This window comes from Sus scrofa, chromosome 7, assembly GCF_000003025.6.
Source record: "Sus scrofa isolate TJ Tabasco breed Duroc chromosome 7, Sscrofa11.1, whole genome shotgun sequence".
In the NCBI taxonomy this organism is placed as follows: Eukaryota; Metazoa; Chordata; class Mammalia; order Artiodactyla; family Suidae; genus Sus; species Sus scrofa.
In genome coordinates this window covers 118,487,325-118,514,611 of record NC_010449.5, presented here as the reverse complement: position 1 = coordinate 118,514,611, position 27,287 = coordinate 118,487,325, and the positions used below count along the sequence as shown (strand labels likewise).

Genomic DNA, 27,287 nt, shown 5'->3' with positions numbered 1-27,287 from the left:
GACACAGTTCCGTGTGCTGTTCAGCAGGACCCCAGGACCCAGCCTTTCTAAATGGAACCGTCTGCATCCGCGAACCCCAAACTCTCCGTCAGCCCCCCCAGCCCCCCGCCAGCAAACCCACCTCTGCCCCCATGTCCATGATCTGTTTCTGCTCTGTAGAGAGATTATTTGTGCCAGACTTTAGACTCCACGTACACGTGATTGCTTCAGTTTTTAATTCGTGAAAAACACATCACTCTCTGTTCCACATCAGTTAATATTCTAAATATGGTGCCTGGGCTTTTATTTCTAATCGTAATGACGAAAGTGTATTTTATAACAAGGTGTTCTATTGCTTTCTAACTATTCATCCTACCTGTGTACATAAATGTTAAATGAGTCGGAGAGGCATTAAAGCCAATTTTCATGCTTTTAAAACCAAAGGTGACATCCATTTAGGCGGGCTTTCTAATAAATTCTGACTTTTTTTTTATTTGAGGAAAAATATATAATTGCTAAGTTTATGCAATTTAACAAGGTATTTTTAGCCTCGGGATAATAAATCCCTTTTAAATCAGTGGTCTTTGTACTTGTTACAAAGAGTTAATAATATGAGGCAAGGGAGAGTAAGTGCAGTTATTAAATACTTTATTGATAAGCTGAGACCAAGAGTTATACCAACAGAGAAGCAGTGCATATGAAGAATAGTGATGAAGTTAAAATATAAACAAATATATAATGCCACTTTGCAGGATTAAGTGCACTGTCTAAAAGAAAAATTTAAGGAAATAATTTAAATAAATGGTATAATAAGATCCTTTTAAGAGACAGCTGTTTGGATCCATATTTAGATTCATGTTCTTTTATCCATTTTATGAATAACAACCAGCTTTTGTTATTTCCTTACACGGAACCATTTTTAAAATAAATTTCAAGTCTTATAAATCACTCAGAGTGTACGTACCCTTAATTCATGCCGTTTTACTGCCACTAAAAAAATCATCATTCTCTCACACTTGGCATCTCTCTTTTTCTCTCCATGCCCTTCTTTACTGCAGGAGCCCAGATAGTTAAGGGATTTTTTGTTTTGTTTTGGTTTGGTTTTTCAGTGTCATGATGGGGAACCCAGCTTTCCAAATCAAAATGTTTTCACAGTTTTAAAAGGGGAGACACTCAACCCCCTTCGAAATTAGGCTTTACAGAGTCTGTAACGAGTAGGTCAACAGACATATAGACATGGGTATTTTTCAAATGCCTAGTTCCGTGAATTGATGACGCCTTCATTTTCCAAAAACAATACTGTTGCAGGGCATGAGTCCATAATACAGACTAACGTCCTTGGTGTATTTTGAGAAAAAAAGAAAATGTTTAAGAGCCAAGGTGCTGAGACGTGCAGGACGGGATGGACCATCGTACAGGGTTTCACTTCCACGCGGCGTCTGGCTCACGAACATTCGATAATATTTTCAAGACGGAAACGTACAGGGAACACAACTGCCCACTCTTGTAGGAGACACGACAACGTGTCGGATCCATTACGCACACGGAGAACACGTCTGAAGAGTGATGCACGGACACAGGTAAACACCTGCCCCCGTCAGATCGGTCACAGGAAGTCCATCCTGTTATGAGAACAGAGCCATCATGGCACGAGTGGTGACTACACAGCAGGATAATGTGTTAGATTCACACAGCGCGGCTAAGCCAACCCACTGCCAAGGTCATAAGACCCGCTTGCTAAGGAATCCGTAAATAAGCATTCACGTATTTAAGTGCAGGGAAGAAGAATGATGGGGTCCAAAGGCCGACCCTCCCAATTTTCCTGGGAATGAAGGGGTCCCCAGTCCTGGGACCCCCCCCCCAAATACCAAAGCTGGGAACGTCCAGGCCAACTGAGGCAAGCAGATAACCCCAGAAGGAAGGAAACAGGGAATTCTTTCTGGTTGGAGGAGGGCCACAGAGTAAGTCCACGGGAAAAAATTAGAAGCCTGAAAAAAATTACAAGCCTGAAAAAAAAAATGATGTGACTTTGTTGTATAACAAAGAGGGTTACCCCAATTGAAGGAAATTAGCCTTTAACAGGGGTTTTTAGTCTCCAAACAGAAAAGTCCTCAGCATCCAGGCCCCGTGGCTCAACATCATAATGCTTGAGGTCACCTCGTGTGAAAAATGAGCTGTGTTTTTAAATTTACGTTCTGAAAAGAATGGATTTGTTTGGCCCGATATATTTTAGTAATAATTCTGAGTATTCTGGGTGAGGAGTCAAAAAAAATTTACCTTGGCTCATACAGACTTTAAAAATGCTGAAAATAGCAGTTGTAGAAAATCCTGAACTGAAAAGGAGTCAGATTGATTTCGCAAGCGATTACAGGAAAATTTTTAAAAATTCGACCAAATTTCTACCTTTTAGACCAGTGAATGATTAAGACAAAGGGGCAAATGAAATCTGATGACACCCATCCAGAAGCAGTCTTTTGAAATGTTACCCCCATAAAAAGAGCCCATAAAATTAATCTACCTGGACGCTTTCCACGTTAAATCAGCAAAGTAACTTTTAAGCACTTTGGACATGAGTGATAAAATGCGTGATCTCTAGTTGCCCATTCACACAGATCCGCAACACTGTGCCTGGCTGTCCCCAGCGCAACACGTAGGAAACACAGACGAGAACAGAACCAGAGATGCTCTCCAGGATCACCTGGGATTTGTGCTCCTTGGGAAAAAAAAGATTAACGTCAGCGACTGGGGAAAAGATGGAAAAAAAGTTGGACGTTCCCAAATCACTTCGGCTCACTAGTATGCATGTGTCCCTTGAATGCCCCCTACCAAAACTAAACAACGTCCAGGTGGCCTTTCGGTACCACTTGCTTAAAACCTGGCAGATGCTGTATCTAATAAAACCACCCTACCGGCACGGGGTCTATCTGTGTACAGGCTCTGTGAGTTCAGATGACTGCCTGAATGGAGCTGGAAACGCCGGGGGACCACAGCTCCCCTCCCACTGATCCGGCTGTCACAGGACAGCTGCCTCCCAGGTAAAAGTCTCACCTTGAAATCCACGGGCGTCCTCTTGAAGGCAAAAGGGAACCTGGACCTTTGAGGAGGATGTGTGATAGAGGGCAAGAATCTGAGCTTCTACCTCAGACAGATGCCAGCTGGAATCCTAGCTGGGCAACTTACATGTCATAGACCAGCTCCTTAACCTCTGGGAGCCCTAGGTTCCTCTCTTGTAAACATAAGACGGGGACATTCCTCCTAAAGTGAAAGCTAGAATTCCCCTATGACCCAAGGATTCCACTCCTAGGTGCATACCGCACACACACACACAGACACACACACCCCCCCACCCCGCCGATTGAAAAGAGGAAAGCAAATAGATACTTGTTCATAATAGCACTACTCATAACAGCCCAATGGGGGAAACAACCCAAGGGACCAACAGCAGATGAAAGGATAAGCAAAATACGGTCTCTCCAAACAGTGGACGGTTCCTCAGCCCTAAAAACAAAAGGAATGAAGCTCTGATACAGGCAACAGCTAGGAGAACCTTGAACACATCACGCTATGTGACATAAGCCCAACACAAAAGGACAAAAGTGTATGGCTGCACTTACAGGAAAAATCTAGAAAAGGCAAAATCATAAAGACAAAAAGTGCACCAGAGGTTACCAGAGGCAGAGGAGAAGAGGAATGGGAGGCTGTTGTTCAGTGGGGTACGGAACTTCTATGGGGCAGGAGGGGTAACAAAAATTTTGGAAGGAGGTGATAGTTGTATAAGACTGTAACAAGACAGCACAGCGTTGTACAGTTAATCACGATTAGGGTAGTAAATTGTGTTATACGTGTAACACAATGAAAATTAAACATAATAACAGAAGCTTTAATGATAGCTAACATGCAGAGTTCACGCAAAAGGGAATGACAAAGAGGTGACACTCAACTAAGCCTGAATGTCCTTCCTCTTCCTGCGAAGCCACCCTCCTGGCCTCAGTGGCCCTTGCAGGGCTGAGCCCTTCTGCTCCAGAAGCTTCCAGCGGCTCCTGGTCCACAGGGCCTGTGTTCCTCCCAACTCAGGAAGTTTTATTTCTTCTAGAGGAGAGGAAGGAGTGGGACGTCAGTGTCTGACAAGGCAATTTACAAGTTGTATGCGCAGGAACTTACTTTTTTCCCTAATCACCAGCTTTACAATTTACTGCATCTAGAAAGAAACTGAATTTAAAATGCAATTATTGTGCAGTAATTAACTTTGTCCAAATGAGGCCCTTTCAGAACTCGGTTTCTTTAGACACATCACTAAGCCCAGTGTTGGTGGTGGTGGTGGTTGTTTTTAATGTTTTTCAATAAAGTTTTTTTACGGTCAAATTGGTAGATTAAAAAAAAAAAAGTCTGATTTGATATATTTGGGCTATTTCCAAGAACTCTGTTTCAGCCTTCAAAGTTTCAGCTTTCCACTTGTGTGTGGCGGGGAGAGTCTCATTTCTGGAAATTAACTGTGCTTGTTGCCACGTGAAAGAGCCTCGCTGGGAAATCCGCCTCCAGCCAGCCAGCCCGAGACAACAGCAGGAGCAACAATTTGAGGTCATCTTGCCCTCTCTCCAGAATCAACACGGTTTTGCCTTAAAATTGCTAGGGCAGCTCAGGCCAAGATAGGATGTCAAGCAAGATCCCGGCTGCAAAGGACAGAGGCGTCTGATGATGGGGAGATGCAGGGGGAGAAGGGGCTGGTGCCTTTCCCTAACCAGGCCAGGGGAGATTTCTTTCTTTTCTTTCTTTTTTCCCCACATAAGGCAGCGTGGAGGCAAGACCTCCCACCCCATGAGTTAAATGTTCACGGACCCAAATGTGGACGGACCGGGTGGGGGTGGGGGGCGTGGCTGGAGAGTCCCAACTTGACAAGGGGACGTGAAATGCAGCTACAGCAGGTTCCTCTCCTTGCCTGGGGAACGCTTCACACAAGGCTTATTTTAGAAAGCCGTCTCAAATAGTTCCGAAAGCTGAAACACCTCCACGCAGCTCTAAATCCTGCGAGATTTCGAACTACCAGCCTCTGTCATCGACGACCACCTAGAGGGGAAATGCTGGACGTGCTGAAGGCTCTCAATCCAGGCCCTGTGAATTGGTTAACCCTTTTCCCAACGCAGCAGAACACGAAGCCCAAGGGAGAGACTGACCATTTCTCTCCTCATCCCCCGAAAAATCCCAGCTCCCGAGGTGTTCCCGGATTCTGTAGCAATTACCAGCCGGTCCATACGTTTTGCCAAGAGGGAGAGAGAGAAAGAAGAGAAGGAAAGGAGAGAGAGTGGGAACCTCGGCAGATACACGTTGGCCCTGCCAATGACTCTCTGTTTAACTTGTAATCAAAACAACTCAAACCCAGTTACTGTTTGCATATCTGCCAAGTTTCTCAATTTCAGGAGTCGGCAGCAGGCCCTCGGTATGACAGGCTGTCTTTCAGATTCCAGCAGAATCTGCCAAAGCCCCAGCTCAGAGGCAACTGGTAAATTAAATGCCAGCGAGCAAGGACATTCCTACACCTTTCCTCCGTGCACACAAAGCAGCATCCAAGGCCACGCATCCAGAGGGAGGCGACGAGGCCCCCAGGATGCCTGCAGAGCACCCCAGGCCCGTGCCCACCCCCGCGCCCTCCCGCCTCAGTCATTACACCCAGTGCCTGCTGGGCAGTAGTCCGTGCAGGGATGGACACCAACTACCAAGTTTTCTCATTAAAAAGCAACTGGGGTGGGGGGGAACCACTCTGCCTATAGATGCAAAGAATACTCTCAAATCAAATAGACTCAGGAAAACTCGCTTTCAAGTGCCCAACGCTATCATGCAATCTTCAGATAGCTTTAGGTATTCAGATCCGCTGCAAAGTGTAATTGAAAATAAAATAGACATTAAATGCACACAGGCGCATCTTTAAATCTTGCATCCTAAAAGCTTCTTGTGCAACTAAAGATAAGGCTTCTCTTTTCCTCGGAAAGTGTAAGCTTTGAAAATCCAATTGATTGGGGGCGGGGGGACACGCAGGGACTGGACTCGGTGCAGGCTCACCCACCTCTCTGATTATCGGGTGCTGATTTGCATAGCAGATATTAATGAATAAGCATTGTTTTGACTGCAACTTTGACTATAACCTGCTGATTTAATGACTCACGCTAAGTTTCAGGAGTGCGGGCTGCAGTCTTAATTACGCAAACGTGGCCGCGCTCCTGATATTAATAACAGCTAGCATAAATATCAGGACTTGACAGAAACAAGTAATTAAAGCAGGAAAGACGCTCGAGTCAGTGGGCCCAACGGATGCTCTAAATGGAAGGATGGTTCCTGATTTCATCACTTTACCAAATTCTGCTTCCATAGTAAACAATGTTTGGGGGCGGGGGAGTTTTAATTTTTAAGTTGGGACGAGGGTGCTGGTACTCAAAATGACAAGGCATTAAAATGTAGCTTAGTGTTTGCAGGTAATGGCAAAAATGTCTGGGCAGGAGAGCGACCCAGGCAGGGATATCTGTGACGGTGGTTTAATTTGTTGTCCTGCCTGGTCTGACATGCGGTGAGGGCTGCCAAGGAGAGGGACGAGGGCTCCTGAGAGCCTGCCTATGCTGTGTGCGTCCTGGGTCCCTTCATGGCTGCGTGGTCCTGGGGCATGTCCTTGTTGTCGTGGCTCTGCTCCTCTGCAAGGGCATCCATGTGCCTAAAACTTGCTGTGGGCTTGCCCACAGGAGAGGGGTCACGATGCAAAACCCCTTCCTGCCCTGCATCCCCGTCCTAATGGAAGGAGTAGCAAGAGTCTGTTATTCCCTATCACGTGTGCTACTTCGGCAGGTAGCCCTCTGCAAAAAATCAAGTCGATTTCATTTGCAAGCATTTTTTGCATCTATAGAACTAAGATGAACACTTTGATGCCTGGCAATCTCTGATGGGCATTGGGTGCAGGGCACCACCAGGGTAATTCTAGCCCCATGATGCTTTTCTCTGTCAAGCTCCAGAACTTTCTTTCAGAGGGAAAAAAATAAATAAAGCATAACTCACCAATCTGCAGGTCTTCTTTCCCTAACCTAACAACATTTCCAAAAGAAAACCAAAATCCTCAATGGCTCCGAGGTTTAACAGCCAGGCCTGTTACCTGGTGGGACATCTCTTGTGACAGAGCCATCGTGGAAAAGCTGCTGAGAAATTCCAGTCGCCGAATGTGAATTAGCTGACAGACAATTCCTGTTAAGTTTCTGTTTTTCAATCAGGGAAGCTATGACTGGGTCTGATCACTTTCTAGGGAAATTGTATGTGTACGTGTGAGTGTGTGTGTGTGTGTGTGTAACAGGAGTCTGGTTTCTGATCTTGGTATTGGAAGGACAGGGCCTTGGTTTAGAGCAGAAATGACCCATCCTTGCATTTTGCCCCCATGGCTGCCACGGACCTCAGCCTACAGCCCAAGGCGCCTCCTTACAAAGCCCGTAGGCTCTCAGCAGCTTATTGGTATGCTAATGCCCAGAGCTGCCTCAATTTGCAATTCCACCCTAGAAATGGTATTCAGATTTCCGCATCCCTTCGAAGAATGTGGATGCCGGATTTTTTTTTCCCTGCTTGCGGTCAGACAGGTAAAATAAACTTAGCTCAGTGACAGAAGATCGCATCCCTGAGGCCTTCTTTGGTCTATTCAGAAAAGCAGGAGAAATACGGATATTTCAAAAAATCAGGAAGGGGGTGGGGGGAGAAGGCCAGATTCCTTTTACAAACTGTGGTTCTCAGTTCTTAACCTTCCACTCTTTGTCTACACCTAAGGAGACTCAATCTCAACATCTTGACTTAGCCCTGGGGGGGCCCAGGCTCCCTCTTTGCTTATTAGCATTGGGGGAGGGCTCCCTCTTTGCTTATTAGCATTGGGGGTCTCCCCCTTTGCTTAAGATAACCCCCTCTCTTTGCATTTGAAAAATAAATGTAAAGTTTACCTTGGGAACAAATGATTAATGAAGTGTTTTCAGTGTCTCCCAGCTGTTCAGCATAATAGAAGAATAATTTGATGTTTGGGGTCCTTAAGCCATTTGATGACAATTGATTTTTTTTTTTTTTTGGAGGGGCTATGGGGGTAAGGTGATTAAAGGGTTAATATTCAAATCAGAAATTTGCAAGGCCTGCATAATGGGAGCGCCACCCTCATAACAATAGGAATTTTTAACAATATCCAGCCTTGTTAGCAAGAGAGTTACATGCATTGAGGGCAATCAGTGTGTCTTGTCAGTTTCTTTTTATCTACCATCTCCAACCGCCGAGGAGCCGAAATGAAGCACTTTGGAATTATCAATTTCAGCCACATTTGCATAACAAAGCCCCCGAGGAAGAGGCATGATAAATGTGAAGGACCCCTCTTGGAAAAGGAACTGTCAGCCGCGCCCCGAAACATTCTCCGACCAAGCGCATTCTCCGGGACTGCAGTCAGCGAAAATAAAATGAAAGCATTAAAGAAAGTCATTCTCTCAGAGAGAAAAATCTCCCCCTCTGCACAGAGAGAACTGGATGAAATGACATTATGCATATGAAAATGTCCAGAAAGATGTTTGATTTATGTATGCATTAGATGCAAATTCCATTACGGTGCGCGCGCTGTTGTGTGATTTGGCGCTGAACACATCAGCGCCCTGATCAGATCTGATCTCATTAATTCCGACAAGGAGAGAGAGAGGGAATTGAGAAGAATTTATGGCCTGGACACTTGAAAGAAGTAAATTGTAATTCTGTTTAAAGCTGTAGCGAACCTTTTAAACACCTTTTATTATGGGAAAGAAGCACTCACTTTTATAACACTGTAAGGACTTACTTAATCTTGGAACGGGGGGGCTCCTGATTCTCATTTGGAGGGGGGGAACCCTATGACCTTGTTTAGAGGAAAGGAAAAAAAGAGGGAACTGCCTATCTCAGACCAAAATTCAGGGAGAACATCACAATGGAGAAACGGTGGCTCTGCGAATAATTGGGTAAATGCTGGGATGATAACAGTCATGTTTTGTTTGGGGCTTTTTGGTTTCTTCCACGGGCTTAATATTTTCAAATAAACTACCGAACAGTGAATGATTTTTTTTTTTTTTTTATGGAACTGGGCGACAGATTTACCTTTTAAAATGTCTTTAATTGCCGCCGCAGATTAAAAAGTACTCCTAAAAATATATGACGAGACGCCCGGGGAATAGCCTCCTTTGAAACCTGCACTTACTTTCCCCGCTTTGGAAACACGGTCCATTTCAGACCAAAATTAATAATAGTCATAATCATAACAATAATAACCCAACTGCCAAAACAGTTTTAAGAGGAAATATATTTCCGGAGGGAAAAGCCCAGATTGTTTGTTTCCATCAATAATGCTTCTTCGCTTTCTTTTTCTCCCGGAACAAGATTTTAATAAATCGTTTCCTCCTTTCAGGAGCGATAATCACCCTTCATGGGTGAGATGTCCTGTATTTACTTGACGGGGAGTGTAAAACCGAAAGTGTCTCAATATGTTATTGCAACGAGGAATCATGGTCCCTCCCCGAGTATTCATGACCCCCTGGGGTGCAGCTTTGCCAGCAAGAGTTGCGTTTCCCGGCGCATCTTTCATCTTCCTGCGCGATGATTAACTGTCTTCCCGGGGCCAGGGGTGGGGGCAGAGACTGGATTCAGGGAAAACCTTAGTTACCAATCGAGTTTGATGTGAGATGGAAATGAAGATACGGAGGCGGCATTCTGCCCCTGTGCAGCCTCCAGCTTCCTGGGGTAACCCTCTCCCTGCCCAGGTCATTGCCGAGTTTAGCAAATGTGTATCCACATTGAGGCAGCCAACTTACACGTGAACGCAGATCAACAGCGACTAGGAGGGCAAAGTGTTGCAAAACAGAGGAACCTGTTTAAATGCCACATTTTGTCAGAGGCTAATCCCTATGTGGTCTTCCTTTCCACCCAAACCGGAAAAGTATCTCTCCCGGTGTGCTGTAGATACGATTATAGGTGGTACCCGCATCTTATTTACATTATGCATCTGCGTCCCTAGCCTCCTCGTGCTGTATGTTTTGAAGGACATGGGGAGTGCGCCGTGTCTATTGGTTTGCCCACGTCCCAACGTGGAACACCGGCAAATCAGAAAAATAATTGGGTTTTCCTTTGAGAAAGGGGGGGGGGGGAGATTCTTCCTGTGATGCTTTAAAAATTCAAAATCTCCTCATTTATCTCCATGATAGCTCTCACCACACTATTGAAAGGTATATTTAGGCTGCAGAGAGTGTATTGGAGAATGAGGAATTTTAAGTCCTCACTTGCAGGAACTCGAAAGAATTGTGCACATTTTGAATAGGATTGTCTGCGAATAAGGGGGAAAAAAACTTACCTTGGCATTATATGAGTGAGTTTTTTCCCCCCCAAGGAGTTTTAAAGTGTCTGGGTATGTGTGAAGGCATGCATTGAGAAAAGGATCAATTTGTTCGCCTTCAGTTAAATCATCCCTCAATATACATGGAAGGAAAGGTATATATTATATTTCACAAATATAATGGGAGGGGGCTTTTATATATCTGAACACAGTCAGCCAGACTTTACACATCACACACTGGCACACGAGCGCGCGCGCGCGCGCGCACACACACACGATGAATGGGTAAGGCTTGGTGACTAAGGTCATGCTGCTTGTTCATTTCTGCCCTGGCTAATGTGATTGAATTGGAACAATACCTTTGAACTCCCTGGCTCTGATCTGCATACTAATTGAATCCACGTCCTTGACAATGACCTTTAGGAACCATCCACCCATTCTGGGGCGCCCCGCTCAAAAGTTGCTATCAAAATCCAGCCACAACAAAAAAGCCCCTTTCTAAAGAGCTCCTCTCAGCGATGTGTTACTCCCTAGCTCCCCCTGCGAGATGCTTTAAGAAATAAAAAGTATTTGTCCAGAACTGGAAAACAGACTCAGCTAGGAATGCTCAGGCTTCTGATCCTGTAACCTCGAAAGCCAGGAGGGCGGAATTCGATTTTCAGAATTTCAGAACTTACCCCTGGGCTTGTCAACTTTTATCCTAAAATAAGAGTCCATGATCGTAGTTCCCCAGCAAGGTGTTTCCCCAGATGCTGGTTGTTATCAGAAATCTGCATAGAAATTTCACTCTTCTAATATCAGGGCGCAGGACCAGATTCTTCATTTAAAACGTAGGGGTTTTGTTCAACCTGGATTTTTGTGCATTCGCTTTTATTTTTAAAAAAGCATTATATTAAATGCTAATTTCTCTTGATTACTGCATTTGGGGCACTCTTTAAAATTTGTCCTTTGAGGTGCTTACCTCACTTGCCTGGTTCGAGTCACAGCCCTGGCAGGTGGCGTTACAGTATCTCTGCCGTATTCCGAAGGCGCTCTGGAGGAAAAATAAGAAAACTGGCAAGAGTATAATTAGCCCCCAATTTATATCTCTTTACTTACAATTTGAAGCGGCATGAGAAGAAGGTGAGAGTGTATTATCCTATGGGGATGCTCATTTTTCTCACTGAGATGGAAAGATGCTCTCATGTGGACACAAGCACACATGAAAAGATATTAATGCCAAAAAAGCTTTTACTTTTTCTTGGAGGGGAGCACTTGCCCCATATGGAAAGTCCCAGGCTAGGGGTCCAATCAGAGCTATAGCTGCTGGCCTATGCCACAGCCGCAGCACCGCCAGATCCGAGCCACATCTGCAACCTACACCAGGGCTCACCACAACACCAGATCCTTAACCCACTGAGTGAAGCCAGGGATTGAACCATGTTCTCATGGATCCTAGTCAGGTTCATTAACCGCTGAGCCACAATGGGAACTCCAGAAAAAAAAAAAAAAAAAAAGCCATGCTTTTAAAAGTGCGTTGCAGTTGAATTAACCAGGAGTCATGAGACATCATTAATAAGCCAAAGTTACATTCTTGGTGTGGCCTTGCAAAGAAAAGGACAATTTCCAAGGAGAAAATTTATCAAAGGAATTTCCTAGAAGCAATGGTAATATCAGTGTTAAAGCAAACATTCGAACAAAATAAAAACACAAAACCTTTTCTCAGATATTAAGTCAAGGATTCTACAAGACTACAGCGTTTCCTTGAAATTTTTCCTGGGGGATAAATTGGCAGAGGCCACCACCTTCGACCATGACAGATCATAGCCTATCGCTGGAATATGTAATCAACTCAAACCAAGGACCCCGGGACCAGGCTCCCACAGCCGGCTCTACCTGGGCCCACCTTGGTGACAGCAAAGAACACAGGTGCACAACAAAAGGGCCACCTGCTTCCTGTTAGAGCCACACCACAACCTGGCATCCGGCTTTCATTTTCCCATGACGTGGAGGTCAGACCCTGGTCCTTTTCAGCCTGGGGTGGCCACGAGGCAGGCTGGTGGCACTCAGGACCACAGGCAGCGCTGGTTCCCATACGTCTCCATGTCCTATTTCTGGGAACACGTGGTTCTAAAAAAGAAAAGAGGAGGAAAAAGACTGTAATTTTTCAGGAATTTCAAGGACCGAAAACCTTTGGAATTTTTTTCCTTTTTGAAAAAAAAAAGATGGCATTCCTCCAGGTTTTAAGAATGTGGGTAAGGCAGAAAATGACAGATAAAGGTGTGTGTGTGTGTGTGTGTGTGTGTGTGTGTGTGTGGAAAAACAGCTCAGAACATCCAGCTTCACACAGGCCTGGCTGGATTTGAAGCCTCACGTCAAGGTTCCAGCTAACATGGGTAAGAAAGAGCATTTTGTGGGGCGAATGTTCCGACAGGTTCCATGGTGTCTCTCAGGCTGACATGTCACAAAAGTGACTCTCAGCCTCTCAGAGTTGTGCACACATAGCAGGAATCCAGTCTACGTTCACAAACTCACGGCACCAAAATGGCTTTGGAGAGGAGATGGCGCATCATTTTGCAATTGGAAAGTACGAGGGGAATTTTTTTTTTTACCTCCTTTCAGATACATGGAGTACTTACCAAACAGGAGCAGAACTTTTTTTTTTTTTTTGAAATGTGCAACAGTGTGAAACTTCTCTGGTTTCAGATTTACACAGAAATTTGGAACCATCTTGTTTTCATCCAAACAAACTCAAACTGAAGAACCTTTTCACTAAGCTGGGAGCGTATTTGCACCGAGAAACCGTGTTCCTAATTCATTCACCTACGAGCACTTAACTACCAGTTGAGCTTGCTAACTGTGCATCACCCTTGTTTTGTCATTGTTCCATTTTGCCAGGGGCTGCCTCTCCAGCTGCAGTGTCCGTGGAACGAGGTGAGAAATTTGGAAAAAGAAAAAAAAAGCTGACATGGTATCTATTCTGCTCTTAAAGAACCATTTGGGATTTTTGAGGCGCTTGGTACCAAGTTGGAGCTGGGGGAGTGTTTATCCAACAAGTAAATAAATCAAACTAGAATTCTTGGTAACACAAGACAGTGTATAATTCAAATGCCAAATGAAACGGTCTGGATCATTCCAACAGGAGTTCAGAGGTCAGAGGAAGCAGGGAGGGTGAAAATAAGCTGTCCCCTTAGCACAGCACCAGGCAATTGAAAGGGCTTTCAAGGAGTTCCTGCTGTGGAGTGGTAGGTTAAGAATCTGACTGCAGTGGCTCTGGTCTGCAGAGGCGTGGGTTCAACTCCGGGCCGGTGCCATGGGTCAAAAGGATCCAGCGTTGCCACAGCTGAGGCTCAGCTTCAATCCTGGCCTGGGAACTTCTGTATGTCCCAGGTGCGATCACAACATTAAAAAAAATGAATAAGGGGGTTTGCATCAGTTGTCACATCCAGCTCTCTGCAGAGTGGTATGTGATGGCAGGAAACACAAAAGATGAAATCCCTGTCCTCAAGGGTCTTTGGTGCTGGTGTGTGTTGTAGGGGAGATTATGTACACTGTGCCCCATGGAGAAAAAGGAATCATGCAGGGGACATGAAACCTTGTGGATTTCCAGGATGCTGTGTTAGTATTCCGTGTACAGTGGTTAAGAAGGCTCTCATACAAGATGTGACATTTCTGCAAAGACACAAAGAAGCGACGTCACATGTCCCTCTAGGGGAAAAGAAATTCAAGTAGAGGAAAGAGCGAGTTCAAAAATCAGGGAGCGGGTGGGGGGAGCCTGCCTGGCCCATTCAGGAAGAACAGGAGAAGTGCTGGGAGCAGAACGGTCCCATAGGGGTCGTGTTTGGGGCATGGAGGGAGGGGCTCAGGCAGGACCTCAGAGGATGCAAAGTCAGGGGACAGCGTTGAGCACCGGATGACCAGCACCGGACGTCATGCTCAGAGGGTCATGATGTAACCCCTTCCTGAGGCATTTGGGAAGGTTATCACAATGCAGACAAAGGCCTCAGTTCAGGGGGGTACAGGCAGAAGCCCCACGTTCAGACTTACACCCGAATGTAACCAGCGCAGGTGGAATGGAGAGCTCCAGTTTCAGAAATCCAAGGTTTTTTTTACAAAAAAGGGAAATGGGCCACAAAGGGAGGAGAAATAAAGTGGTGTTTCCTCCAGTGTTTCATGATTAATACATCCACTCATTTTCTTTCTCACTTTTTCTTTTTTTGTCTTTTAGGGTTGCACTGGCGGCATATGGAGGTTCCCGGGCTAGCGGCTTAATCAGAGCTGTAGCCACCGGCCTACGCCTCAGCCACAGCAATGCCAGATCTGTAACCCACTGAGCAAGGCCAGGGATCGAACCCACGTCCTCATGGCTGCTAGTCGGGTTCATTAACCACTGAGCCACATTGGGAACTCCCATCCACCCATTTTCTGATTTATGATTGTGTTGTTGGGTTTTTTTTATTATTATTATTTTTGGGGGCCACACCCTCAGCATGCAGAAATTCCCAGGCTAGGGATGGAACCCACACCCCCGCAGTGACAACGCCAGATCTTCAACCTGCTGAGACACCAGGGAACTCCTACAGTCGGGTTTTTTAAAAATACCTTGTTGAAGTCCAGAAGAGAGAAGAACAAGCATCAGGATCCTTCATTGTCCTGTGTGAGTGTCACACTGAAGAACTCCTCCCTGCTCTGCCCTAGACAATGGGCTCCTCAGGGCCCAGTCTGTGGACGGCCGGGGAAGCCAGGGGCCTGGATCATGAGAGCCCTGCCCCTTCCTGAAACTGCGCAGAGAGATGGGTCCAAAATAAGGCTTGTCGAGAACCTCTCGCTCTGCCTCTCACCCTCTCACTAAACTCACCTGGACCTCAGTTTTCTTATCTGTAAAATGGGAGCTGTAATGCAAATTGTGGCTAATTCCAGCATAGAGGGAGCACCCGAGGAAATAATGAAGTGCTTTCCAGCATATAATGTAATTATATTTACATAATTAGATGTAATTCCCTTATGAGGGTTTTTGAAACAGGTAGAAATAATGAAAGAAAACTAAACACAAGAAAACTAAATAAACAGCCTAGACGTTCTGTGTGGATGGTAAGTAGAGAACTATATAGAAATAGGTATGTTTCATAATGCAAATTTTAAACATGTATATACAAGCATATCAGCAATGAAAATTGCCTATAGTTTTACCAGTCAAACAAAACCAAACGTAACTTTTCATGTATTTCCTTCCAGTTTTTATCTGTTTAAAGCAGGATTATAAATGTTTACATTGGTATTTATATGTATTTATATTCTTATTAATGCACATGCATGTGTAATATGACATAACAAAGACTATGCTATGGCCACCGTTACAAATCATATTGTAGCCATAGTTTATCATATAGCCTTAGTTATGCCATATTATACACGGAATATATAGTTAGAAATTATTCTATGTGGTCGTAGAAGTATGCTTTATCTATCTCTCTATAAATGTATACATATAAATCCAATACAGATTTATGTAATTAAATATATTATTATAAATTTATTACCAACTTTAATTAATTAATTATTTATTTATTTGTCTTTTTTTTTTTGGCCATTTCTTGGGCCGCTCCCACAGCATATGGCAGTTCCCAGGCTAGGGGTCTAATTGGAGCTGGAGCCGCCGGCCTACACCACAGCCACAGCAACGGGGGGATCCGAGTCGCATCTGCGACCCCCCACCACAGCTCACGGCAACGCCGGATCCTTAACCCACTGATCAAGGCCAGGGATTGAACCTGCAACCTCATGGTTCCTTGTCGGATTCGTTAACCACTGAGCCACGACGGAAACTCCAGCAATTTTAATTTTTTAAATAAGTCACATGTACTGTTAAAAATCATCTGTACCAAAGCAACATCTCCCCTTATCTCTACCTTTTTTCCTCCAAAAAGCAATAGCTCTTCCTTATGACAAATGATAGCATACTGGGCATTTGATATCAACAGATATATAGATTTGCTTCTTTCTTTTTTTGGTCTTTTTAGGGCCGTGCCCACAGCATATGAATGTTCTCAAGCTAGGGGTCGAATTCAAGCTGTAGCTGTCGGCCTACACCATAGGTACAACAACACAGGATCCCAGCCAGGTCTGCAACCTACACCACAGGTCACAGCAACACCAGATCCTTAACCCGCTGAGCAAGGCCAGGGATTGAACCCACATCCTTATGGATCCTAGTCGGGTTTGTTATCCTCTGAGCCACGAAGGGAACTCCTGCTTCTTTCTTTTTAATGGCTGTGTGATATTGCATTATAAAGATGTTTTATATTTTATTTAATCTTCAAATCTAAGTTGGATTGTTTCCCATCAATTGCTACCCTAAACAAAGCCACAAAGAGGGCACTTTTGTAAATATGTGTCAATGCATCTGAAAGCTATTTTGTTAAAGTGGAACTTCCAGCTTGAAGAATATGAATCCAGTTAAGACCGATACACACAAACAACTTGTCCTGCCAAGAGGATCTGTGGATCTACCACTCACACGGATTATGTACGCACAGCTCTTCTCCCTATTCATATTTGAATTTTGCATTTTATTATGAACAAGTTGAGAAACTAGATTAAATAATCACATGCATTTCCTTTTTTAAAAAATTGTCTGCTAACTTTATTTTTCACAGGACTTTTTTTTCTATATTAATGATTTGCAGGAGCTCTTTATATATTGAGGGCATTAGTCTAAGATACATAACACACGTGATGGCAAACAGAAGTTTTAAATGTATAAAAAATAAAATGTATCCATCTTTCCCTTGATGGCTTCTGGATTTTGTGTCATCCTTGAAAAGTCTTTCTCATTCCGAAACGACAGATTGGTGTAAATTCCGAAAGGAAATTACACTGAAGGGTGAGGAGGGCATCAGATTGCAAGACAGCTCCTAAAGAAATGAGGCAGGGAAAGGAGAGAGAACGGGAGTGGCTGGTGGCAACAGGCTGAAGAGGGCTATGGGACAGGACAGATGAGAGATGATCAGGAAGAATCTGTGGGATGAACAGTTTTATTTGATCAGGGAAAGGACTTAACCTGATTTGTGCTCTGAAAGCATCACTGTGGTATGAAAAAGGGATGGGCAAGTGGCAGAGATACCCTGGAGCCCAGGTAAGTGGGGCTGGTAGCCTGGACCAAAGATGAGGACTCTGCCGTGAAAGGATGCGAGGCTGATGGAGAGCCCATTTACGGCAGCAGGAGAAGCAGGAGGTGAGAGGCAGCATAGACAAACATTCAGACCAACACGGTTCCCTTTGGGGCATGATAATCTTGAGCTGCCCTTGAAAACTCCCCAGGAATCGAGGTTAAGAAACAGCAGCCCAGAGGAGGGTGGCGCTGGGAGAGAGCTAGGCAGGTCCCCCGGGGGCCTGGAGACGTTGCTCCATCGTGCTCACTCCGTTTCCTCCTCTGGGAAATGAAAGAAATAACTTCCAAGAAGATCCTGATGTAAAACCATCGCATGGGGCCCGCAGCCCTGAGTCGGTGCTCACTCCGAACACGGCCCTATCTCTCCCTCCCCTGATCAAGTGCCCCCAGGCAGGCGGGGGCTCTTTTATATCAAAAACGCACCTGTATTAGTCTGCGAGGCCAGCCACAAAGTACCACACACTGAGGGGCTTCAACAACAAGAGTTTATTTTCTCACAGTTCTGGAAGCCAGAAGTCCAAGATGAGAATGTTGGGCCCCTCGGGGTGGGAGGTAGCAGGGGAGGGGGGGAGGCGCAGGGGGCACGGGGGGCCCACAGGGGCAGAAGTTGGTTCCTTTTTCCTTCCGAGGGCTCTCGCCTCGGTTTGTGTATGGCCATCTTCTTCCTGTATCTTCACATCGTCTTTCCTCTTTATGTGTCTGTGCTTAAATTTCCTTTTTTTCTAAATCCTTGTGGGCCCTGCCCACGGTGTGGAGAAATTCCTGGGCCCAGGATCAAACGCATGCACCACAGCAGTGACAACGCCAGATCCTTAACCCATGGAGCCACGCTCGAATTCCCAACTTTGTTCTTCTTACAAGGACGGGAGGCCTGTTGGACTAGTGTTCACCCAAAGAGCCTCCTGCTACCTTCATCGCCCCTGTAAAGACTGTGTTTCTCCCCATCCTGAGCTCCTGGGGTGTGAGAACCTGAGGACACACAATTCTACATGTCACAGGGCACATGGTAAGTTTCAGGCCCTCTGTGGGGTCCTGAGGATCCGGGGTCAGTGAGTCTCACTCAGTCCTTGCCCTGGAGTGAAGCGTCCAATGATGGATGAGCAGCCAAGCACATGATCAGTCCTCCAGTGTATCCAATCAGAGAGGGGCAGGCATTCAGTCTATGCCAGTCTGTGTGCACACTGCCAAGGACCTAGAGAAGGGGGAGTGAGGCAGGGTGGTTTGGAGGAGTTGGTTGTTGGACATTTGGGATGAATTTAGTTCCAGTGATGGAGAGATCCTGGCACCAAGAAGGATCCTGGCAAGTGAGGTCAAGGGTCAGAGTTGCCGGCTAGGGGCAGCCAGCACACAAGCCTTAAGGCAAAAGAAGCTCGTGATGTCGAATTTCTCTTCTCTGTGTGTTTCCTTTTTAAGCCCAAGCCCGTGGCATATGGAAAGCTCCCGGGCCAGGGATGGAACCTGCATCCTCATGGATACTAGATGGGTTCTTAACCCACTGAGCCACCGTGGGAACACCTCTTTTCTTTGTTTTGTGGTCGCCTTTATCAATTCTTGTCTGTGGTTGCTGTTGATGGTTAGCCCAACTGCTTCTGTGCTACAGAGAATCAAAAAGTCCAGTGGCTATATCCCAGCCATTTAGCCGAGGGATGCTGAGGGTACCCTCCAGGGCGGATTTAGATCAGCAAGCTGCTCCCATGCCTTTGGCGGAACCTCGCAGGTGCTGGGCCTGCTGTCGGGAGTCTACAGAGGGCTGTTCAATGAAGCTCCTGCCTCCTGACCAAGTTCGGGGTTCATTCCCGGCTCTTCTCTCCTGCTTGGCAGAAACTGAGCCATCAGCAGTCAGACATGCAGAGAGATACTCCGACAAATTAAGAGAAGATATGGCAGGCTACAAGTGAAGGGCCCTGTGACTGACATTCCACTGCATCCCCCGAGTTAGTGCTTGGAGCTCCAACCTCAGGGCTCTCGGGAGGTGACACAGAGTCAGTCTCCCCTGCATCTCACCAGCTGACATGCCTGGGCCTAGAGACTTTGGAGGGAACCCTGCCTCACCCTTGAGGCCCCTGGGAATACCTGGCACTTGAGCTAGCATCCTAGCCAATCAGGAGGTGGCAGGATGACAAGGTGAGGTTCTCCTGACAAGAATACAGAAGGAATGGAAACTCCTAGAGCATCTTTCAAGAGAACCCCCTTGCTGACAGGTTGAGAAATGCTCTGAAGTTGTAGACATCAGTGTTCTCAGGCTTATAAGCATCCTGGGTCCTGGGAGAGGAGCTCCAGTTTTCAACAGACGCTTCAAGATCTATGATTTCCAAAACATGAAGAGCATCCTTAGACATGGCTTCCTTCACTGGTCCAGACAGTCCCATTGCCTCCCATGGAGATGTCCCTCATCTTCCAAAACCAGATCAAGTGTATGTCCAGGAATATGCTAACCCATCCCCTTCCTGACCAATCCCCTTCCTTCTTCGAGTGGTCCCAGGACCTAGCCCATAGCCCTCTGGTGTCTACCATGCTGTATCATGATGGACTTTTCAAAGACCAGCTTCCTTCTCAGAGGGTAATCCCTCAAGGACAGCGATGATGCCCTATTTGCCCCTCCATCCGCAGGGTCCGGTTTACTGCCCGACACACACCATGTGTTCAGTAAATATTTCCTCAAGTGAATGAATGAATGCCATCATGCTTCCACAACGATGTCATTTAGAGGAGCCGCCCTGAACCTGTCTGTCCTCATCCTAAGACATCAGAAGAGAGGCTGAGATGTGGTCTTTGATCTGTAGCCTCCTAGAATTTGGAGAGCAGCCAAAGCTTTCTCCCTGAGTGAAGCATCCACACTGGATGGCCAGCACGCTGGGCATGCTATGCAAATCAAGGAAATGGCCTGACAGCCATGCTCCTTAAAAGTCAAACTCCCACATTTGATGATAAATAAGAATTCGATTATCAGGGAGGTGGAGGGCACTGTCGTCTGGGCGAGTTGCCCTGGTGTTAACTGAATCCTATCTTAATAAAATGCAGTACCCATCATCTTTAGTGTTTGAGTGGACAAGTCCAGGGGCCATTGGCCTTGTTTATCATCACCAATAAATGTATCTGTCACCAGTGCCACTTCTTTGCTGTGCTCGATTGCATTGTTGGCTGCAATTCTTTACCCTTCTCCTTCCCTGCCTCCTCAAGGGTAGGACGGATTTCTCTGCCTTTGAATTTAGTCTTGGCCGTCATACTTGTTTTGGCCAATACTGTATGAGCAGAAGTGACACCATGTCCATTCTGAGCCTGGGCCCTAGGGACCTTGAGTGTCTCCATTTGTCATTTTAGTCTGCTGCTGCTACCAAGAGAGAGCTATATGTGTCCTGGAGGAAAGAAGTAGGGCCGTCCCAGTCAACAGATGCATGACCAGTAAATACTCATTGTTGTAAATCATAAGGTTTTGTGGTTGCTTGTTACACAGCATTATTTTAGCAAGTGCTAACTGATACATCCCTGAATTACTTCTGTGCTGGTATGTAACAAATTACACACTTAGAGGCTTAAAACAATGTAATTAAAAAAAAAAAAACTCACAGCTTCCCCAGCTCAGGCATCTAGGTATCAGCTAGCTAGGTCCTTTTCTCAGGCTCGACAAGCTGAAATCAGGATGTCGTCAGAGCTACCATCTCTGCTCATGCTCAGCATCCTCTTCCACGCTCACTGGGAGTTGGCAGAATGCCTGTGTTTGTGTATCTTTGTCACATGCCCTCTTCCCTGGTCCCGATCACAATATAGAAATACATCCACAGGAGAATCTCTCTGCCTTTGAAAGCTCACCTGACCAGGTCCGGCCCACCCAGGATAATTTCTCTTTTGACTAATTCAAAATCAACTGATTGGGAACCTCAATTACAGCTGCCAAATCCCTTCACCTTGGCCATGTAGCCTGACCATGGAAGGGACGGACATCCGTCATAGTCATAGGTTCCATCCCATTCAAGAGGACAGGATTATGAGAGGTGTGTACACTAGGGGAAGAACGGAGGCGGGGCGGCGGAGGGGGCATCTTGGAACTTGGAACTCTGCCTCCCACACAATCCTCAGCACCTGGAGTGATGCAGAACCTTCTCTCGTAGCCAAGAGCCCCTTTGTGAAAGTTTTATGTTTGAGGCCAGAGGGGTCTTGCATCTCCACATATAAATAATTGTTTCAATTTTTCCCCTTCCATCCCCTCCCACGGGAGCTGGACAGGTTGACAGTAAGCATTTCTAGGCTGAAGGAGAGTCCAGCCTGTCCCGCAAGTGCCAGAGCCCAGACCGTGATCGATCTTAGAAGGTGTTTAGGGGAAAGGTCAGCAGATAATGGAACACCTGAGAATCAAGTATCAGTACATGTGACTCTCGGAATCACAGCGAACCACATCACACAAGGTCCCCGCACTACAGTGCCCTGGATGTGGCCTTTGCCAGCCCTTAAGGTGTGCACTCCCCGAGGGCCACATAGAAAGTAAGCAGTTCCATGACATAGTTGGCTTTGGAATCAGAGAGATCCTGGCTTTATCCCTTTCGAGTTATGACCCATTCTCTAGAAAGACAGACAGACAGACGCACGCACACATTCACACACACCATGGCATTCTAACATTTTTATAATGAACACTGATTCCTCTTCCTGAGATGGAATCCCAACGCCCTCTCACTGACCTTGGGAAAAATCACTTCCCTTCTCTGCACTTCAGTTTCCCTACCTATAAAATAACAACAACGACAAGAAGATCTGCTACGTGGTGTTAGGACGATTAAATGCAGTCACAGGCAAGGTACGAGTCGCCCTGTGCTTGGCTGCCTCAGACCCCGGGAGTGGCCAAGGTCAATTTTCCATCATTCCATCCTTCCTCCTTTCTTTCTTGGATCACACTGGCACACTCTGCTAGACGCACTGGGAAAATGAAAGCAAGTGAGACGGAGTCCCTGCTCTCAGAGAGAGGAAGTCGGGGGGTGGGGTGGGGGGGGAGACAGAATTAAAAAACGACTTCAACAGAGCACTTTACATTTGATTTCCCGCCCCCGACGAGACGCTTAGAAAGATTCATGGAAGGTAAAAGAACAAGATGAAAATTGGAGAGGGGGGCTGTGACTTCAGAAAGAAACCGGAGGAGGAAGGATAGGAGCCCAGTAATTCTGCATTTGCTTCTGACAGACGCGCCAGACCCGCACCTCCCAGAGGATGTGCCCTTGGCCTCCAGAGCCGGGCGACCTCTGAACCGTGAGGCTGTGGAGGAAGAAGGCAGCCCTCGGAAAATGAGGGGTATCAGTTTCCGAAGTCCCGCCGCCTTCTTCTGGACTCTCTTTGTTTATAACCGGCAGTACATAAACTCGAAATTTTAATGCAGGTTCAATTCAGATGCAAATGGCTCTGTCCAAGTGGTAAATGCGAGAGAAAGACCAGGGTGACAGCGGGGACGTTTCTCCTCCCCGCACCATCTCAGCCTTCTCTGAGTCACAGCATATAAGTTTGGGGAGTGAGCTATTACCTTCCCGAGTGAGTAATGAGAGACAATCCTCCATACGTTTTCCCCGTGAGCTTGATGGCAACTCCAATTAGTTATCTCTCGGGACAACCCGTAAATATTATCAGGACATAAAATATTGTGGGCATTTGGAAAGAAAATACAGTCATCTAAATATTGATGTTTTTCAAAGGGGACTTGGAATTTTCGAGCAGCAAGCAGCTTAAGACATAACTAGCTCAGCCTTCTTGGTTCAAAGATGAGCAGTACAGGGTCTGGGCATTCCGTCTGGGGTTTTGTTCACGGGGTCTTCCATCCAGTCTGAGATAAGGGAGCCCAGAGGCCCGCCTCTCCATCAGGCCCTGATGGAAGGGCTGGGAATTCAAAGACACATAAGATACAGAACCTATGACTGAGGACTGTACGGCTGCTGTGAGAAACTGACAAATGACATGACCATTTCTGCTGGAGTGATGACTCTAAAGATAGGTTAAACCTCTGGCTCCAGGAGGACCCGGCCTGGGCTGCCGGTAAAGTCACAGGTGTATCAAGGAGGACTTCCTGGAAGAAGTCGCAGTGGAAAGAAGTCTCGAGGACTGAGCTCACCTGCTTCTGAGTACCCGGCATCAAGCACAGACCTGGCACCAGACCAGTGTGCTCAACATGCAGCACAATTAAGAAATGATCACTTAGGAGATTTAAGTAACTATTTGCAAGGCTCGTCTCCAGGGGCCAGATCAGTATCTCCAATGAGTAGAGAGGCCGGATGAGAGGTGCCGGGGGCAGGTGGTGGGCGGTGGCAACCTGCAGAGTGCACACCCCTCTAAGGGCAGGGCCAGTGGTTTCCGCACGTGCATGTGGGCTCAGGGCAGCCAAAGCTCTCTGTTTATTCAATAGAAATGAGAGACCTACATTCATCTTATGCAATCTCCCAACTTGGATATGTCAGCAACTGATTCAGTTTTCTTTAATACCCTATGAGGGTTTGGCCACACGGATCTGTGGTCCTTTTGTGGCTCAGGGGCTGCTGGTTTTGTGGCTTCTGATGTGTCAAGTCCTAGGAAACTTCACAGACATTTAGGCTACGCTATTGGCTTTGCTCTTCCACAGAAGGTAATCGGGCGATGGGGACATTGAGGTGTCCAGAGGTTAATTAACAGGCCCCTGTGTCTCAGCATCTTCTTCACTGGAGAAATGAATGAACGAGTCAGGCAGCGGAGGATTCCAGGAAAGGATTCCAGGCAGAGGAGAACTGCACACGCATACGTGAGAGCCAGGCAGGTGGAAACCTTGGGTTTTCAGGGAACTGCTCGGATTACAGGGGCAAACGGGGAAATGATGGGATTTGGGGTCTGAAAGAGACAGGGAGCAGGTTGTGAGCCTTGAACCTCAGACCAGGGAGAGGGAACTTTATCCTGAAACTGATGCACAAAGTTTGGGAAAATTTCCCAGCTGTTCCGTGACTCTGTTTCCCTAGCTATGCGATGGGACAACAGGAATACTACTTCCCAGGGCTGTTTGAGCATCAATAAGTGAGAACAGGGCCCTAGGCATCCAAGCACCTAGTACTGCCCAGCCACTGTCACTATGGTGTCCCTATTTCATCAGCACAGACCTATCTCTGTGCCCAGGCCACACCAGCCAGTCCTGGACCAAGAAACAGACAGGCAACTGGGCCTGGTCCAGCCCCCAAGAATGTCACGTTGCTGGGGGCACGGGGTCTGTGCCAGGCTCTCCCTCACCCTGTGTTCCCGATGAACAGCTGAGAGAAGACGGGGTTGCTCTGCCTTTGATAGCCCTCTACTGGGATGATGAGCAGAGGCTGCAGAGAGGAGACAGAGTCCCCTCCCCACTCCAGTCGCACTGGGACATTTGGACGCGTCATTTGGGGATTCGGATTTATGGCTCACCGTATCCGCAGATCCCAATGGCTTGGACATTAAAGAAACAACCACCTACAGAGTTTTAAAGATGCTAAGTAGTCACAACAGTACCAGATATCACTGACCTGCTGGCTGCTATATCCAGGACCCCGAGACATTCCAGTGACCTTCAGGCTGTCACCGAAAGGCAGGCAGGTTGAGCTCCATCACCCAGAAGAGGAGACTGAGGGTCCTAAGATTCAGCCACTTGCCTGACAACACATAGCTAGTGGGTGGTGGAGCTAAACCAGGTAACCCCGCATTGCTCTTTCACGGCAGCCCCGATGTCTGGGATCCTGGAACAATTAGCTGGCCTGTCCTGCAAAGGCGTGGGTGCAAACGGTCTCCAATTTATAGAGTAGGAGCTGGGAAGGAACCCCCGCCCCCCACACCTTAGAGGAAACATCTAAGAGGAAGCGTCCCTGCAGTAAAAACCCACCCTCGCCCCATGTAGCAGCTGCTTGCACCCCTCCCCCCCATAAATAAATAAATAAACCCCGAAGAAGAAAAAGGAAAAAAAAAAGTTTCTGACTTTCTGTAACCTTTTCTTAGAGTTCAGGTTATTTCTTTAATGCATTTGTCTGCTTTAAAATTGTCTCTTTAGCCTCTCAAGGGAAACCAATATAATACACCATCACATTTCTCACCGGAGAAAAAAGAACACTTACTCTTAATAGGTGGCAATTTTGCCAGATGTTATTGACATAGTAAGTGCGAAATTTCCGTGATCCTCAATGCAGAGTGTAGCAGATTAAAGAACAATGAAGCACAGTGCAAAATGAAGTTTCAAAAGCCGCAGTGTCAAAGTCAGGGAAGGTGTGAAAAAATGACGTCTTCGAAACACTATTAAGAGCAAGTTTACTAATTATGCTAGCCGGCACAAATTTCAAAGTAAATTCCCCAAGATGAGGGAAAGTTTTACAAGTGCGGCTTTTTTTTTTTTTTTTCCCCCATCCCTACTTGTCAGCATTTCTTTCTTGGTGGCAGAGAGAGACAGAAGGAGAGTGAGAGAGAGACAGGGCTTGGAGAAGCAGGGATGGGTCAAGGACTGCCTCCCTTCTGGCGTGGAGGAAAGCAGCCAGAGGACCAGCTCAGATGCCCACCGACCCATTTCCTGAACACCCTTTGGCAAAGAGCAAAGTGCTGTCCAGAACCAAAAGATCAATAGGCCTGGCCCAGCAAGGGAGGCAGGACAGGCACTCAATCCACCTTGTGTCCTTCAGAACTGACCCCCAAAACCCATCCCCCAAATCTGAATCCCACCCCCCCAGGCTGATCTGGAGATCAGGAAACCAAAGCCCAGCCGTGACCGTTACACAAACCTCGGTCTCAAAGGCAGATCTTCCATACTCCACGTCTCATCCTCTGCTCTTCCTCCCTAAGACATCAGCCGATGCTAGATTGTTTTTGTCTTTTTTTTTTTGGCTGCACCCTGCTGCGTCTTGATGTGGGATCTGAGTTCCTAGACGGGGAATGGAACCCGGGCTGCAGCCATGAACGCGCTCAGTCCTACCCACGAGACCACCGGGGAAGACAAGGCTAAATTGGTTTTGAAGCCGTGAAAATTCTTTTCCAAATGAAATCTTAAATATCCAAAATATGAAACAGAAAAGCAGAGCGGTTCTGCTTGGACGGGAAAGCAGGGAGATGATCCAGGGCTCCAAAAATAGTCCTTGCTCTGGTTTTCTCTGTTCTGTGGGGTCCTTGGGTGAACTCCATCGATACCCCCCCAACACACACACCCCTGTGTGCACACTGCTGCACACACATGTGCACACATATATAAGCGAGGAAAAAGGGCTCACGGAATTTAACAGATTCTCAAAGAGATGTATGATTGTCTCCAAATTAACACAAACCAAACCTTCAATAAATACCTGGTGTTGATGCTGCTACCAAAAGCCCGCTTACTCCTCTGACAGATGGACTTATTCACAGATATCCTGACTTAATAAAAACGACAACTCCTGGGACCATACCAGTATCAACTTATTTTTTTTTAATTAAACTTTTTGTTTTGAGATCATTGTACATTCATGGGCCGTCCTTTGAAGTAATGCAGAGAAATCCTATGTACCCTCTGTCTGCCTTTTCCCCCAGTGACAACATCTTAGGTCACTGTGCGGTCCTGTCACATCAGGAAGTTGGTACAATCTACCCACTGTCTTCCTATTTCCCAGCTGTTCTCACTTGTGTGTGCACCTGCACGTGTCCCACTTTTTTTTAATGAAATGCTCCTCAAAGGCGTGAATGCCAAGTAAAAAGACTTCCACCTCTGGGGGAGAATGGAGATAAAAGGCAGAGAGAGCGACCCCTGTGGTTCCCAACGTGGTGGATCTAAAGCCAGCCCTGACCCAGGGCAGGCTGTCTGGAGCGGGGACAGAGCGGGGAGCGCATCCGTGGAGGCGGCTTCAA

General features: G+C 46.5%; 1 long non-coding RNA gene across 1 annotated transcript; it reads right to left on the bottom strand.

Annotated features, from left to right (window-relative positions):
• Positions 2,422 to 26,485, bottom strand: LOC110261732. Its single transcript, XR_002346202.1, has 5 exons — positions 26,195 to 26,485; positions 12,194 to 12,427; positions 11,280 to 11,351; positions 3,921 to 4,068; positions 2,422 to 2,692 (listed from the first exon to the last, which is right to left on the bottom strand). It is a non-coding gene; the product is annotated as an uncharacterized LOC110261732 (long non-coding RNA).